Source organism: Crocuta crocuta, unplaced genomic scaffold (assembly GCF_008692635.1).
Source record: "Crocuta crocuta isolate KB4526 unplaced genomic scaffold, BGI_CrCroc_1.0 scaffold811, whole genome shotgun sequence".
NCBI lineage: Eukaryota > Metazoa > Chordata > Mammalia > Carnivora > Hyaenidae > Crocuta > Crocuta crocuta.
The window spans coordinates 207,520-222,862 of record NW_027530352.1 but is presented as its reverse complement, the minus strand read 5'-3'; the positions used below and the strand labels follow the sequence as shown (position 1 = coordinate 222,862).

The window sequence follows — 15,343 nt, the reverse complement described above, 5'->3', positions numbered from 1 at the left end:
ACAGAGGCGGGGCGCTCCGGGGCCAGGGGCCGCGCTTCGGGAAGCGGGGGCGGAAAGGCAGGCCAGCCTGTGGCACGGGAACGCGGGAGCCGTGAGGGTCAAGTCCAGCAGCCTCGTGGAGACCCAGGCGGTGCAGCACGTCCAGGCCCGAGGCCCCGCACCCGTCGCGAAAGCGAGGCAGNCCTCCCACCCCTCCTGCTGGGCCCTGGCCCCTGGGCGGCTCTGCGCACCCCGTTACCCGGCCTCCCAGAAGCTTCTGGGGCGGAATCCCAGGGAATTCCTGCGCCAGAAGCGGCCAGCCGGGCGCGGGGCCGCCAGGAGGGTCTTCGGCTCATCCGCGGGCCCGCGCCCCGCTTTGACGGGGACTCAGAGCTGAGTCTGCGCACGGCCGTCCTTGCGGGTCACGCGTTTCAGGGAGCCCCGCGGCCCGAAGACTGCCGCGGGCCGTGTTTACCCGGAGAAACGTGCGGCGCTTTCCTGCGTTAGGGGCACAGGGAGTGGAAAGTGCGTGCGGAGCACCGTGCGATCTGCCTTAGAAGCCACAGGGCGCGGGCGGAGGGCAGGGGTGATTTCCACCCTGGGATCGAGCTCTGCGAGCAAAGCAAGAGACCGGTCCGGGCGAGGGTGGCGGGCGCTGAGGTTGCCTTTCGCAGCGGGCGGTCATGGGACACCCAGGCGGGTGACCCTTGAACTTGGTCTTGCGTAGCACTGTACCGTAATTGAAATTACGGGCTTAGAAGAAACGGAGGATCGCGACTTCTTTCAAGTTCCAAGATGAATCCGAAAAGGGAGCTTCCTTTGGGTCCCCTGGGACCTCCAAAGGGAGCTTTCTTTGAAAGTAATTGGAATTTCATCTTTAGTATCTAGTCAAGTGTTGGAGGGGCACCCCTGCGTCTGGCCGGTTAGCTCAGTTGGTTAGAGCGTGGTGCTAATAACGCCAAGGTCGCGGGTTCGATCCCCGTACGGGCCACGTGTGGTTTTTTGCCCCCACTCCCTAAAAGTCCGCGAGAGGACAAGAAGGTGAAGTAATGTGCGCTCATTAATGTGGACGGGGTGTCGGGCTGTCAACTGTGGCTTTGTGCTTCCGATTTCTTGTCCTGGGAGGATCCAGGGGGGAAAGGAACTGAAAAGATCTGAGGCTCCAGGAGGGAACTGAAATCGGGGGCAACGTGGAAAACAGAAACACTGGGCTTCTCATCGTTTGACATTTCCCAAGATGTCCGCAGATTCCGCAACCATGACCGGGTCCTCAGGTGAATTTCCCTCATTTTGCATCTGCTTACTTGGGCCGGGCTGTCCTTGGCCTGAGCAGGTAAGTAAAGCCTTTCAGAGCAACTCAGGTGCTAGCCTCTGCCCCATTCTTGATTCCTGTTTCCTTTTTTTCCCCTTGCACTTGACTCCAGGGCCACTGGACTTAAGGACATGTCTCCTACAGAACGCCCAAACGTTCACTGCCCTTTGCTTGTCCAGCTACTTGTTAGACCCAAAGCCGCCTTCTGGGGGGCATCTGGCCCCTGCTGCCTCTCCCCGAACTCCCAGAGATGCGGGAGAACATCTATGTTGTGACATTTAGCAAGTTGTGAATGTCGTTGCTCAGGTATCTTCCCCATCAGATTGTAAGAGCCTCGGGGCACGATGCTTATCGCCTTGTGTTAAATCTGCACTAATGATTGGAGAACGAAAGAAACGTGTGCAGGCAGAAGGAGAGTGTAAGGGGGGCTTCAAATGGACCTTACCGGCCTGTGAGATCCGTGCTGTCACAACACACTTCCTGGAGGTCGAGTGAGGGGGTAGACTACGGTACATGGCAACTGGTCCCATTTCTCTGAATGTGTCCCTGAGGCTCGTTCAGGATGGCTCCATGTGTCCCTGAATCAAGGAGGAGGTACCAGGATCAGGACAGAGTGTGTCAAGTAGATCCAGAAGTCAGGGAAAGTCTAGAAGGTTGAACCGGGCTGAGGCCCGGAGATGGAGAGAGGAATCTGACTCCAGGAGAATGAAGGATAAATATGGACAAGAAATGATCCCTTTTGGTTTCACCACTGGCAGCCTCCCTGACATATACCGATAAATAACTAAAACATCAGTTGCATTAATATCACTCTTCCACACTCTGACCACTCTTGACTTCTTAGTTTTGATATGATCTTGCTTTCCTCTCAACTCTTTGGCCCTTCCGTCTGTCAGAGTAAGGAGTTAGTTAGGCTCGAAGAGGAAGCCTGGAAGCCAGCGCGGAGGAGGCCATGCCCAGCTGCGGGGAAAGCAGGAGGCCTGTGCAGGCCGCACTCCCCAAGAAGCCCCATCATACCAGATGGGCCCAAGATGGCGGCGCCAGGATTGGAAACCCTGAGCCCGTGAGGAGGAGAAACCGGCCCCAAGGGATGACTATTCCGTCCCCTAGTTGACAACTGTCAGTAAAGGATGGAAACCCCAGCCCCAGGGCCTGCAGCTCTCTCTGTCTCTGTCTCTCACCCCCTCTCAAAACTCCACAGTCCGCTTTTCATTTAATAAACTTTTCCTGCTTGTGTGACTTGTCCGATGAACTTCATGTCTGTCCTTGAATACCTTCTCAAGACCAGACCGGGAAGCTCTGGCAACTCCTTTGGGTCTGACAGGCTTAAGGCCCCAGGACCCAGGGTCTCCCCAGTTCACCGAGGAGCATGTGTATATTGTGATTTTGCTCTGTCAGGTCAATTAGATCGTGGCTGGTGTTCAGCTCTTCACTATGTCTGTTGATTTGTTATCTACTGGACCCATCGATTCATGAGAGGAGTGTTGATGTCTGCGACTATAATTGTGGATTTTTCCATTTTTCTTTTCAGATTTATTAGCTTTTGGTTATGAATTTTGAAGCTATGTGGCCAGGGGCATATACATTTAGGGAATAAATACACAGTTATTCCTTTGGTGAGCTGACACCTTATAATTATGTAGCATTTCTGATTATACCTAGAAATGTTCTTTGCTTATGATACTAATATATCCGCTTCAGCTTTTTTGGTGCATGGTGTACGTTTTCCCTTCCTTTACTTTCAGTCTTGTATATAACTTTTAATCTTGCGTACAACTTCTTTTTTCTTTTTCAAAATTTTAGTTAAATCCTAGTTACTGCGTATAACTTTTAATCTCAGATATAAGTATATTTGAAGTGAGTTTCCTAAGGTGAGAAATCTATTTTAATACATTCTGACAACATCTGACTTTTAGTCGATATGTTTAGATTATTTACATTTAATTTTATGATATTTTGATAGGTTTGCCTATCGGTTTAGTACTTAATTGATTCATGGTTTGTTCCCTTTGTTTTTCAGTCTTCTTTGTTCCTCTTGCTACCTACTTTTGGCTTATTTAAATGTTGTCGGTAAGCGGTCCAGCGATTACCATACGCATGCTGAACTTTTCACAGTATAGTTAGAATCATTAAATTACCATTCAAGTTAAATAAAGAAACCTCACTAGCCTTTAATTTCTTTGCCATAACCTCTTTGCTATCTGTATTGAACACAGTGATACAATGAAAACTCCATCAGACAATGCTGTCATTTTCACTTTTGATGGATCCTTAATCATACTTTAAAGAACTCAAGAGAGAATAACAGTGTATCACATTTACCTAGATGTGTCCTATCTCTGCTATTGTTCATTTATTCTTTGTATCTAAGTTTCCTTCTGGTATCATTTTTTCTTGACTCACAATTTTACTAATTCTTTTCTAGCACTTCTGCTAGCAGTGGATTCTCCCAGTTTTACCTTTAAGTGAGAATGTATTTCTTTCACCTTAATGTCCAAAGGATAGTTTTGCTCCACTGAGCCTTCTGGGGTTAAGAGGTCTTTCTTTCAGCATTTAGTAGATGTTATGTCCTTTCCTTACGGTCCTTATGGTTTCTGATGAGAAATGCATCATCATTCAGATTGTAGTTCCCTTTTGGTTTTTGTCTCGATGCTTTCAGGATTTTCCTTCTTTTGTTTCCAGCAGGTTAATTGTGATACGTCTGGGTGTGGATTTATTCGCATTATCCTGCTTGAGGTTTGCTGAACTTCTTGAATCTGATTTATGTCTTTTGCCAGGTTGGGGAAATTTTCACCATTAATAATTCAATTATTTTTCTTTTTTCAGTGTCTTCTGTCCCCTCTTCTTCTGGGTCTCCAAGGATGTAGACATAATTTCTTTGTTATTTTCCTGTTTGTCCCCGAGGCTCTGTCCACCTTTTAAAATGCACTTTTCTCTCTGTCATTTAGATTGGGTACTTGATATTGTTCTGTCTTCATATCCACTGAACTTCTCTGAGCCATCTGCTTCTGTTTTCATTCATAATTTTGGTTCATACACTTTTGAGTTCTGAAGTTTCAACTTGGATTTACATCTTCAGATTATTTGCTAAGATCTTCTAATATTCCATTCATTTCAAAGCACACTTGTCCCTAATTCTTGGAGCATTTAATCATTACTGCTTTAAAGTATTTGTCAGATGATTCCAAAATCTGTCATCTCAGTATTGGTACCTGCTGATTCTCTCCTCCAAGTGATTGAAGACTGTCTTGGTTCTTCATATGCTCAATAGCTTTGGATGCTAACCTGCATTTAAATATTATGTTATAAGGCTTTGTGTCTCACTCAAATCTTATGGAGAAGACTGCCTGCTTTGTTTTTGTGGATATTTTGCCTTATGTTCAAGTTCCAAGTACCAACCAGCCCTTTATGTGCTGTGGTTTCAAGGTCTATTCCATTTTCGAAGCCTTTATGATACGATCTGGAGATCTCTGGAGTATGTGCACCCCAATGGCCAGTGTGGACCAGGGCAGTGGGCTACCGCTCAGTGAGGTTCTCTAAGTCTGTGCTGTGTTGTTTAGGGTCAGGGCCACTTGTCCGCAGCTTGCCTGGTGCGTTCAAGTTCATAAACAACTTGACGTGTTTGTTTCCCATGAACAACTTGACGTGTTTGTTTCCCATGTGTCTTCCCCACTGTTTTCTAGTTACTTGGGGTTCAGCAGCTCAGTCCACTGAGGAGAAAGTTGGGCCCTTCCTTACTCTGCTCTGTCCTGCGCTTCTCATGGAGGGCCAAGCTGCTTAGGAACAGAGAAAAAGAGCAACTGGGTGTGTCTCTTGGGATCACAGCTCCTCTGAAGAAACAAACAACAAATAATAAGTTGATAGATCTCCCTACCCAGCGCAGGTAGAGCCAAAGAAGGAAGGTCTTGGACCTGCCCAGAGGCAGGGTATGGAAAGAGCATCCAAATTACTGCGTTCAAAGTGCCTAATGTCTTCTCAGTTCAGTGGCTTGGAAGCTGTGGAATTGTGAGCTGGAGTGTTTGGCTGGGACAGTAAAAGCTGGAGAATGTGGGCGTCGATCCCACCACCTCTCGCATGCTAAGCGAGCGCTCTACCACCTGAGCTAATTCCCCATCCCCTTCAACTTCTCTCCCGTTTTTCACCTTACCGGTCTCCACTTCAGTATTCCTATTCTGGGCGGCCCCCAATACAGGAAATGTCAGGGCCTTTAGTATGAAATCCGGAATCACTAAGGGCATATCTTCTCCGAGATGACCCAGGCCCAGAGAACAATGGGCACCTTTTCCTCTGCCAGGGAAAGGAGGAGAAAGCAGCCACGGGGAAACTCTGGAGCCCCCAATCTCCAGGACTAGAAGACACGTCTCAGGGAAAGGATTCATCCAGAACACACTGCCTGAGACGGCCAAGCTATCCCAGAATGGCTATCTGTGTCATGAAGACAAAAACAGAAACACAACCAAAGGGAGATTATCCTTCGAAGGCAAAAGAAAGTGGCTGTTTCCGCCCGGTTTCGAACCGGGGACCTCTCGCGTGTTAGGCGAGCGTGATAACCACTACACTACGGAAACCCACGCCCAGAGGGCTCTCTGAGAGTGGTGTTCGAGTCTTCCTAAGGCCTGTCCTGTGGCAGTTACACAGCCATGCCAGCAAAGAGCCGGAAAAAATACAAAATAATACAAAACGAAAAACTCCAAACATGCAGAGCTATATAGGAAATAAGAGGAGAAATCATACCAGAGCGAGGACCAGAAAAACGGACACTGAGGAGTGCTGAGGAGAGAACACAGGGAGGAAGGAACAGGCATGAAGGTAGGAATTCCCGGGTTAAGAATTCCTGTTCAGTTAGAGTGGTGTGTGTGTGAGTGTGAGTGCGTGCGTGTGTGCGCGCGTGTGTGTGCTTGTGTAAAATAGACATGGGGAGATAGTGATTAGAAGGCCCGCACACACGGAATATGTTGGGGGAGATGGCTGTGGAGCTCAAGACACTTTGAAAATATTCCAGGCAGCTGGTTTACATAATCATAGTAACATTTTAGGAAAGCTTTCAAATTTGGAATGCCAGTGAGGTTGGAAATGGGGAAACTAGAATTGGAGAGAACGGAAAGATGTGCGGGAGATGTTTAAGGGTTGGGGTTTGTTCTGTTAACTCTTGCAGTTCCGAGTAGCACGCATTTGTATCCTCCGGGCGCAGGGCGCTGGCCAGCGTGGAATACATCCTCCCTGAACAGCAGAGGGCAGGGGAAGGGGTAGATGAGTGAGAAGAAATAATGGGAAAAGGCTTTTCTCCATCCTGAGAGAAACCATGGGTTTCTTTTCTTCCTTTCTTGCCTGCACTCAATAGATAAGAATTCTGGTGCACTGCCTTGCAAAGTGTGGGGCGAAATTGAGGTTGTTTCTCGACCATGGGCATTTGAGTCGGATTCGCGGCTTCACCATCCCGATGCCTCGAGCACTCCTCTGTGTACCCAGACCCTGCGATCTGCTGACATCACGTCCCACATCGGGGCTTCCTACTTTTCCCAGAGAACAATCCATTTTTCAAGCCCCAGTGGGCTCTTTCCTCCCCCAGGAGCTACGTGAAAACTTGGAAGCCTGTTCTGTCCAAGAAGAAAACCGTGGTGGTGGATTCTAACCTCAATCTGCAAATGCTCGCCCACCCCCAACCCCAGTTGCCTTCAGAGCTAAAAACTACACTAGTGACAGTGTTCGAAAAACTTGGGGCACAGGGATCTGAACAAGCAAAAAGCAAGGAGAGACTGAAAAGTATCTTTTCTTGCCGGGAAAGCTGACTGAGCCACCTCCACGCTCCCGACCTTTCTGTTGCCTACCGATCCGCCCAAGAATAAACATTGTCACTGGGTTATTATTCATTTTCCTATTTGCATCTTGTCTGTTCCTCTTAAACTCCCCACTGGGATGCAGCTCCAGTTGGGAGAGAGTTTTTGTGTTGTTTACACTCTTATTACTGCCTCCAGAACTTTCCATTAATCAGATAGATGTGCTCTAGAAATATGTACTGAATGGTTAAAAGATTCAAAAGGATGTTATACTTCTTTCACTCCTTAACTGAGCTTGGGCGACCTTTAGAGCGGGAAGTTGGAAGAGAAATTTCCCCTGCTTCTTCCATAAGACAGAGAAGAAGACCAAAAATACAGTATAGCTTGTAGTTTCTGGCAGTCTAAGTTTCTCCAGCGTTAATTTTCCTGAAACTACTGGGAAGCCCAAGGAACTACAAAACTGATTCAGCCGTCCTCGGCAAACATGGAGTCAGTCTTGAGAAGAAGTCCTTATCAGGAACCACTTTGATAATTTCACTTTGTGTTCCTTTTTAAGGGAAGTAACCTTAGTTCTGGCCGATGGTGAAAAAGAACTCAGCTTGCCCTCTCTGAGGCTCGAACTCAGGACCTTCAGATTATGAGACTGACGCGCTGCCCGCTGCGCTAAGAGGGCTGCTCACCAGGGGTTTCCACATTTACAGTAAAACATCAAATATTATTTTCCAGGCTGTTTTACTGGCTTCCAGCTTTCAAGAAATACAATCACTGCTACTTCAAAATCACTCCACAGAAGCCAATGCTGCACCCACAGGAAGTCACAGCCAACATCAGTGAGGTTCAGGCTTTTCCGGGAACCCACCCAAGGACAGGTCCATCTGGGCTGCATGACTGGGGGCAGTAATGCCTGGCCTTTGCTGAGCCAGGGTGTCCATGATGGGGTTGTTCTTGCCCTCAGAGATCTCAGGCGATCTTACACCTTCCAAGGTCTCCTTTGTTGGAAATAAACACAGGAGGGGCTTATTTAGTATGAGCTCACCGACTAGAGGACTAAATGAATGAATGAGTGAGTGAATAAATAATTCCCACATTTGTCTACAGCCCATACCTCTCGGTCTAACTCTATTTTACCTTCATGGACATCTACACGACGGGAGTCATGTCTTGCTCTTTGCTTTGTTGTGTTATGGGCCAGGAATTATAGAGTGATTTGTGGAGGTCATCTCACAGAGTCCAATCGGGTTTGGGCACCAAATCTGTTCATCAAAATCTCCACTTGCCAGATAGAATGGAGGTTCAAATGAGTTAAGTATTGCTCCTAAATTCCCAGAGCTGCTCAGTGGCAAAAGGCGAATTGAGAAGCAGATTTGTTAGATTCCAAAACAGGAGCGCTTTCCCTGCTCTGACTCAAGACATCTCTGTTCTCCGCAGCAGCCCATCTGAGTCTCTGCGAGCCGGCCTTCGGGCTTAGACTTCCAAGTCAAGGTTGACTTATTCTCCTCCTTCAAATCCCACATCCAGGGACTTGATAATTACTGAACATTGTTCTTGTACAATTCTTTTGCACCCATTGCTTCTTTTCCATTAATTTAGTACTTATTTGCTGGGGGGCTGCTCTTTGCCAGCCATGGTACTTGGCTCAGAAGTTCCAGAAGGAATCTGCTGCCCTCAGACCACAAGAGATGGGAAGATAAATATGGACAGGAAATGATCCTTTCCCAGTTTTCACCACTTTGTTTCCCTGGCATTTATAGATAAATAACTCATTCTAAAATATAAGTTTTAATAACATCACTCTTCTGCACACTGGCCATTCTTGATTTTCTGGTTTTGGTATGATCTTGCTTTTCTCTCAGTCTTTGGTTCTTTCTTACTTAACCTACATTGTAACCTTGCTCTATAAGGTCAGCTGGTGGATGGTGGTGTTCAGTTCTTCCATATATTTGCTGATTTGTTATCTACTAGATTCATCAATTGATAGAGATAACGGTTAACATCTGCAACCTTAATTGTGGAGTTTTTGTTTCAAGGTTTTTTTTTAGGTTTATTAAGTTTTGTTTCAGTTTTGGAGATCTGTGGGCAGATGTGTGCACATTTAAAACAGTTCCATCACTTGGGTGAATAGACACCAAATAATTTGTGTGATATAAACATATCCAATTCAATTTTTTTCCTTAATGGTTTAATTTTCCCCATTCTTTTGCTTTTACTCTACCAAAGCCATTATATTTGAGTTGAGTTTCTTATAGTCAGCACATATTTGGGCCATGGTTTGTTTTCCATCCATTGTGACCATATCTAGCATGTAACTGATATGTTTAGACCAGTTACATTTAATGTTATTACGGATATGTTTGGATAGGTCTATTACTTTTACTTTCTTTGTTTATGGTTTGTTTGTTCTGTTTTTCATTTTGTCTTCTTACTTCCTTTTGGCTTTTAAAAACATACTTAATATTAATTTATCTTTTGTGTTTTTTTTTTTACTATACCTATTTGTATAGCCATTTAGCCATTAGTCTAAGTTACTAATCACAATTGGTATATGTATTACTATATACATACTTAACACTTTATAGTCTATTTTAGAATCAATGTTATACCATTCAAGTCAAATGTAGAAACCTTATCACTTTTTAGACCCCTCTACTCTAACCCCTTTGTATTGTGTATATAGTATATTTAGATGAAATGAAAATTAATCAGTGTTATAATTTTTGCTTTCAGTTATCAAGAGCTTACTTAAAAATTATAAAAAATGACTTTGAAGAACTCCAGAGAACATCAGTCTATCACANAGTGTTATAATTTTTGCTTTCAGTTATCAAGAGCTTACTTAAAAATTATAAAAAATGACTTTGAAGAACAGAGAACATCAGTCTATCACTTTTACTCAGATATTTCCTTTTCTGCTAAGAAATTGCTAGTTCACCCACTTTTTAGTGGGTCCTGTGCTGAATGTAGGGCTTGAACTCACAATCACCAAGGTCAAGAGTCAGATGCTCTACAAACTGAACCACCCAGACACCCCTTCCTTTGTTGCTAAAGCTCCAAATTCCCTGTCCATTCTCTTCAGTACAATCCTTTTTTTTTTTTAAAGGAATTCTGCTACCACTGAATTTTCTCAGTGCTCTTTCAAGCGAGAAATATATTGATTTCACCTTCATGTCTGAAGGATATTTTTGTAATGCATAAAACTTTAGATTAACAATTATTTTCCTTTAGCATTAAAAACATCCTTCCTTGTCTTTCTAGCCTTTATAGTTTCTGTTAAGAATTCCACAAAGATGCAGATTGTAGTTTCATGTCCCCCTGGCAGCTTTCACATGTTTTTCTTTTCTTAAACTTTTAGCGGCCTGACTGATGTGCTCGGATGTGATTTTCTTTGGGCTCACTTTACCCCTCTTAGGTTTACTGGACTTCTTGAACTCGGTTTATGTGTTCTGCACGTTCCAGAACTGTGTTGAATTCAGGGCCAGGCTGCAGGGGGCACATGGAGAAAAACAGCAACTGGCTGTGCCTCGTCACAGAACTTATGACCCGGCGGCCAGAAGAGCCGAGGCCCGGACAAAAGTGGAGAATGTGGGCATCGATCCCACCACCTCTCGCATGCTAAGCGAGCGCTCTACCACCTGAGCTAATCCCCCGAGCACGCACTGCCTCCTCTTCGACTTTTCTTTCTGGAGTCGATGCGCGGTTCCTGGGGGGCCCAGAGCACCGCACGAGTCAAGTTCATGGACGCGGAACGTGGATTCAGCTGAGCGCGCATCTTCNCCCCGCCCGGTTTTGAACAGAGGACCTGTCGCGTGTGAGACGAGCGTGACGACCACCGCACCACGGAAACCCCACACGGAGCAGCCTTTCCTCCTCTCAGAGATGCACCTTTGTCCGGGTAAACGGGCGCCGCCTGGCGGTCACAGCCCGTACTGCACGGCGAACAGCAAGACCCCAGAAGGGGACCCACGAAGGGCCGAGAAGCATGGCCCGCGGAGTGCAGGCACCACACTGCTCCTGGCGGGATGCAGACGGAAGGGCGAGAGTGTGCGGACCCGAGGCCTCTGCGGGGCGGCACTGAGATCACACTGAGTCAGAGAGGGAAGCGAAGGTTCTAGAGCTCGTAGAGAAAATGCCCGCGGGCGGCTCGGGAACAGGGGTGCGAGGCGGCAGGTGGATACAGGTGGTCATCACCAGTCCTGGCCTCGCCACTACTATCGTGCTTCCGCTTTTTCATGACACCCAGGGCAGATTCCTGGGGCTCGCCTACTAACTCACAAACAGAACCAATGAGAACCTTTTCCATGGCCACATCTGGGCCCCAAGACAGCTATTTCTCAAGGGGCCCAGTCAGCAGCAGATTGACCCAGACACACAGTAAATGCCCAGCAGCAAATGCTGTAAGGTGATTGCTTCCCCACCAGCTGTCAGATCTCGTGAGAGTTCCAGCCAGGACGCGGGCTCAGGAAGGTCATGACTCCTATTGGGCAGACCAGTGGGTCCGTCCCCGCGTCTCATCTGCGCTGATAGCTTTTCCTCCCTTTTACCTTGAGCCTAAACCTTCGACACCCCAAGAGCCCATCATGAGGTTCTGGCAACAAGGGCCTCTAGGAACGGAGTGGATCTTCAGAAACGCGAGACTGCTTTCGACCGTGATGTACACACAGTCTGGAGAACCGAGGAAAAGAAAAATCTCACATTTGGCTGAGCTGTGGGGCCAGTAACAGCTCGTCTGTGTCTGTTCTGTCTTCCTGCTGCCCAGAGGGGCCCCCAGTCTAGCTGTCAGCCTCTCAATTCTTCTGTGTCCAGACCTGACTCTTTTGTATCATGGAGGCCATTACTCAAATGTCACGGCCTTAGAGAGTCCTTCCCTCATCTCTCCAGCTGAATCAATGCCCTACCTGTCTCTCTCTTCATCTTTTTTTAAAAAAAATAAAATTCTGTGCCGGAAAGTATGTGAAATTGCTGTGTTATTTTCCATGTTTCCTCTAGTGTAAAAGCTGTTTGAAAGATTGGCAAGTCTAGACCCTGCGGTGTCTAGGACATGCCGGACCTAGCTATTACCACATTGGTGACATGGAGGGGACAGCTTCTATCTTATATTCTTTCACAGGGTCAATTCAAGGAGAAACCATTCTTCAACTGCAGCCACGTGCTCGCTGGAGGGCCCTCTGGTTTCCTAGAATGGATGGGAAAATTGTACACAGCCGAAAGGAAGCAAGAATACTTCCCCCATGGCATTTTTGAACACTCATTTCTGCTTAGCAATCATACAGCACAACTTTTGGATCTCTTAGTGATTTAAGGAAAAGGCAATTGCCACGATTACATTGTAAGGAATGGAAGTAATCGGCTTTCCCTAGTGGCTGTGATCATGTAGCCGTGAATTCTCAGGCTGTGACTGTGGCATCGTCTAGCATTTTCGTTGCCTCCACTCCCAAAACTAAATCTAAGGCTTTGATCAGAAGCGAGGTTTTCTTCCATTCAGAAGATCTATAAAGAAAATCTGTGCTTCTTTCCAGGCACTGCCTGTCAAATCAGACCAGAGGGGGGAAGAAAAATCTGAGTGTTCTGCATTCATTGTTCTCTTTCTCTGTGCACCTCCACTCAAGGAAGTGCTCACAATTCTGTTTTAAGGATGAGAGCCCGTTCATCTGCTCTAATCCAAGAGAATCTGCAAAGGCCCTGAAGAAGGGCACAACAGGGTTTGAAAGTAAATTAAGAATGACTTACTTTTTCTAGAGCGTGCATGGGATAAAATTCCGTGAAGGTGTTAGGCAGGCCAGCCTTCTCCATGAATTGCTTTGGAAGTCAGGATAAAGCACTTGGACACTGTCTTTAGCTAAGTTTGCTGGTAAATGAATTTAGTCTGGACTGTACCTGAATTTGCATTTCAGTAACATTCCAACAGGGGGCAGCACTAAGAGCTGAGTGGGAAGGCCCAGAGGTCTGTCAGGGCATTATTGTAAGGGTCCAGCCAGAGAAATTCTCCAGTAATTCTCTCGGAGTTGGACACCTTCATTCATCCAACAAATCTTCATTTGAGGGTCTACTGCATGCTGCTAGGCTCTGGGGGTCAGAGTGTGTCCCTAGCTGCCAGATGGCATTGACCCATGGCCCCTGGGTGTGAAGCTCTTTCTAAGTCTGATCTCTTACTGAATTATATGCAGGGGACCGGAGGAACCACTGCCCGTGCGTGGAGAAATGGCATTCTGTAATGCAAACAAGAGGGGGAATTAGGTCTCGGTTTAGAGGTCAGATGCGACGACTTGGTCCAGCAGGGTGATTGGTGGGACCTTCCTCTCCCCATCAGAAGATCCCAATGTGGGGGTTCAACGTGAGTTTATTTTCCTGTGTACAAAATATCAGTCGACATAGCTGCTTTAAGAACAAAATGAAACCGGTCAACAGAAGGCGTGTACCCTCACAGTCCCTTTCACAAATAGCAGGTTTGGGACTGTAATCAGAGGTTGATGCCAATTTCAGGAGAATGAAAATACTTCCCTTTTGGAGAAATAGGTGGGTGCAGCCTGGGAACTGGGAATCCGGTAGCCAAGGGGCCGAAGGGGCCTGCTTGTTTGCCGTTGGTCAACCTGATGGTCTGGGAGAGGAAGTCTCGTTTCCCATCAATCTTTGAGCTACAGCAGGAAGTGGGTCTACACACAGGCCAGGCTCTGGGTGGGTTGAGTCGTAACTGGGATCATGACACGAGGCAGAGAACATGGGAACTTTCTGGCTGCAGGGTCTCCTAGGGACCGAACTTTCAGGGTAGAAATAAGAAGGCGGCCATGAAGTCTGCTCGTCCGCTCAGTGGCTGTGGAGCGGAGGACGATGAGTCTGGGACACGCGCTATGATTCGCCTTCCAGGGACTCGCTGGAGAGAGAGGTCCGAGCCAGGGGAGCGTCGTCTTCAAGTCCTCTTTTCTTCAGGTCACACGAGCTGCTCACATGGCTTCCGCGCGGGCTCCTGGGTCACCCGGAGCGGTGCGGGCGGCGGCAGCGCCCCCGCAGAGTGAAGGGGGTGCTCGGAGGCCTGGGACCCGGAGTACGCGGGTAGGAAGCAGGGCGAGTGCGCGCCCCTAACACTTGCCTCCCGCGGGGACACACCAGTGCTCCTAACAAAGGCTGTCACTGGCTGGCGACCCGGGCGCTGGTGCTGGTGGCATCTGAGTTTGGACTCCAGGAACGGATCTCCGCTTCCAAACGTTTACAGACAAGTCTGCGCTGCATTATCCTACAAGGGTCCCCGCGCGGCCAGGATGGAAGGGCCGCCCGCCCCAGACCCTTCTGTTCTCTGTTCTGTCGCCCGAATTCTCTCGGCCACCCCTGCGCTCGTCCAGCGTTGGTCTCAAAGTGGCAAAGTCCGTCCGTTCACCGGCCAGGATCTGCTCTCTGCTGTTCTCCTGTCGGTTGGGCCGCGGGCGTGCGCGTGCGTGACCCCCGCGCCCCCGTGGGGAAGGGGCTTTGGGGCAGCAGCGGCCACAGGGACCTGTTACTTTGGAGCCGCGGGGCTGCAGGGGCGCGAGGCGCAGGGCGCGCATTGTGTCTGGGCCCCCGCGCCGCCCCGCCCCTGGGCAGGTGCCACCCAGGTCGTCCCCGTCCCCGTGAGAAGGGCTCCTGCCGCCCAGCTGTTCTCCCTGGCGGGGCGTCTGTGCGTGCGTGTGTGTGTGTGTGTGTGTGTGTGTGTGTGTGTGTGTGTGAGTGAGAGATCCCCGCGCGCTCTGTCCCCACCGTCCTGTCCCTCGCCCGTGATGAAGTCGCTGTGGCCTGTTTCGCTGTGGACTCGGAGGCCCAGGGTTGTGAGGGCTCCGAGCAGGGACAAAGGGACAAGCGTCCTCAAACGGGAGGCTTCTCGTGCAAAGCGCGCTGGTGTCCGAGACACTATGAGTCCACTTGTGCCAGATGCTCGCCTGTCTCCTTTGTGTGTCTTGCGTCGGTGCTCCCCGGGGTGTGGTGACGGGCCCAGAGTTCTAACGCGATTTTGACGGGGACCTCCTCGTAAGAAACCAGCTNCGCCCCCGTGTAGGGGCCCTGCTCGCCCCGCGGGAGCGAGCGAGGTTTCAGGCTCAGCTGGTGGAGAAGTGGAGGAAACCGGAGTCGGGGCCCAGCGTGAGCGCATGGGGTAGAATACACTCGCCAACCCAATCGGACTAATTCTTACCCAGTTTGGCCGCTTGCCCCCGGGGTCTTGCTCACGGAATGCCTGTCTCTGGAGAGCAGCACCCTCGGTGTCGGCAGTAGCTAGTTTCACTTACAAGTGTGTGCGGGAAGAACCGAGTGAGAA

General features: G+C 48.5%; 5 non-coding genes across 5 annotated transcripts; 1 reads left to right on the top strand and 4 right to left on the bottom strand.

The window, feature by feature from the left end:
• Positions 1-896: 896 nt before the first annotated feature.
• Positions 897-970, top strand: TRNAI-AAU (transfer RNA isoleucine (anticodon AAU)). The gene has a single exon. It is a non-coding gene; the product is annotated as a tRNA-Ile (tRNA).
• Positions 971-5,330: 4,360 nt separating this feature from the next.
• TRNAA-AGC (transfer RNA alanine (anticodon AGC)) lies at positions 5,331-5,403 on the bottom strand. Its single transcript has one exon. It is a non-coding gene; the product is annotated as a tRNA-Ala (tRNA).
• A 383-nt stretch (positions 5,404-5,786) lies between these two features.
• On the bottom strand, positions 5,787-5,859 carry TRNAV-AAC (transfer RNA valine (anticodon AAC)). Its single transcript has one exon. It is a non-coding gene; the product is annotated as a tRNA-Val (tRNA).
• A 1,809-nt stretch (positions 5,860-7,668) lies between these two features.
• Positions 7,669-7,741, bottom strand: TRNAM-CAU (transfer RNA methionine (anticodon CAU)). The gene has a single exon. It is a non-coding gene; the product is annotated as a tRNA-Met (tRNA).
• A 2,898-nt stretch (positions 7,742-10,639) lies between these two features.
• Positions 10,640-10,712, bottom strand: TRNAA-AGC (transfer RNA alanine (anticodon AGC)). Its single transcript has one exon. It is a non-coding gene; the product is annotated as a tRNA-Ala (tRNA).
• Positions 10,713-15,343: the final 4,631 nt, after the last annotated feature.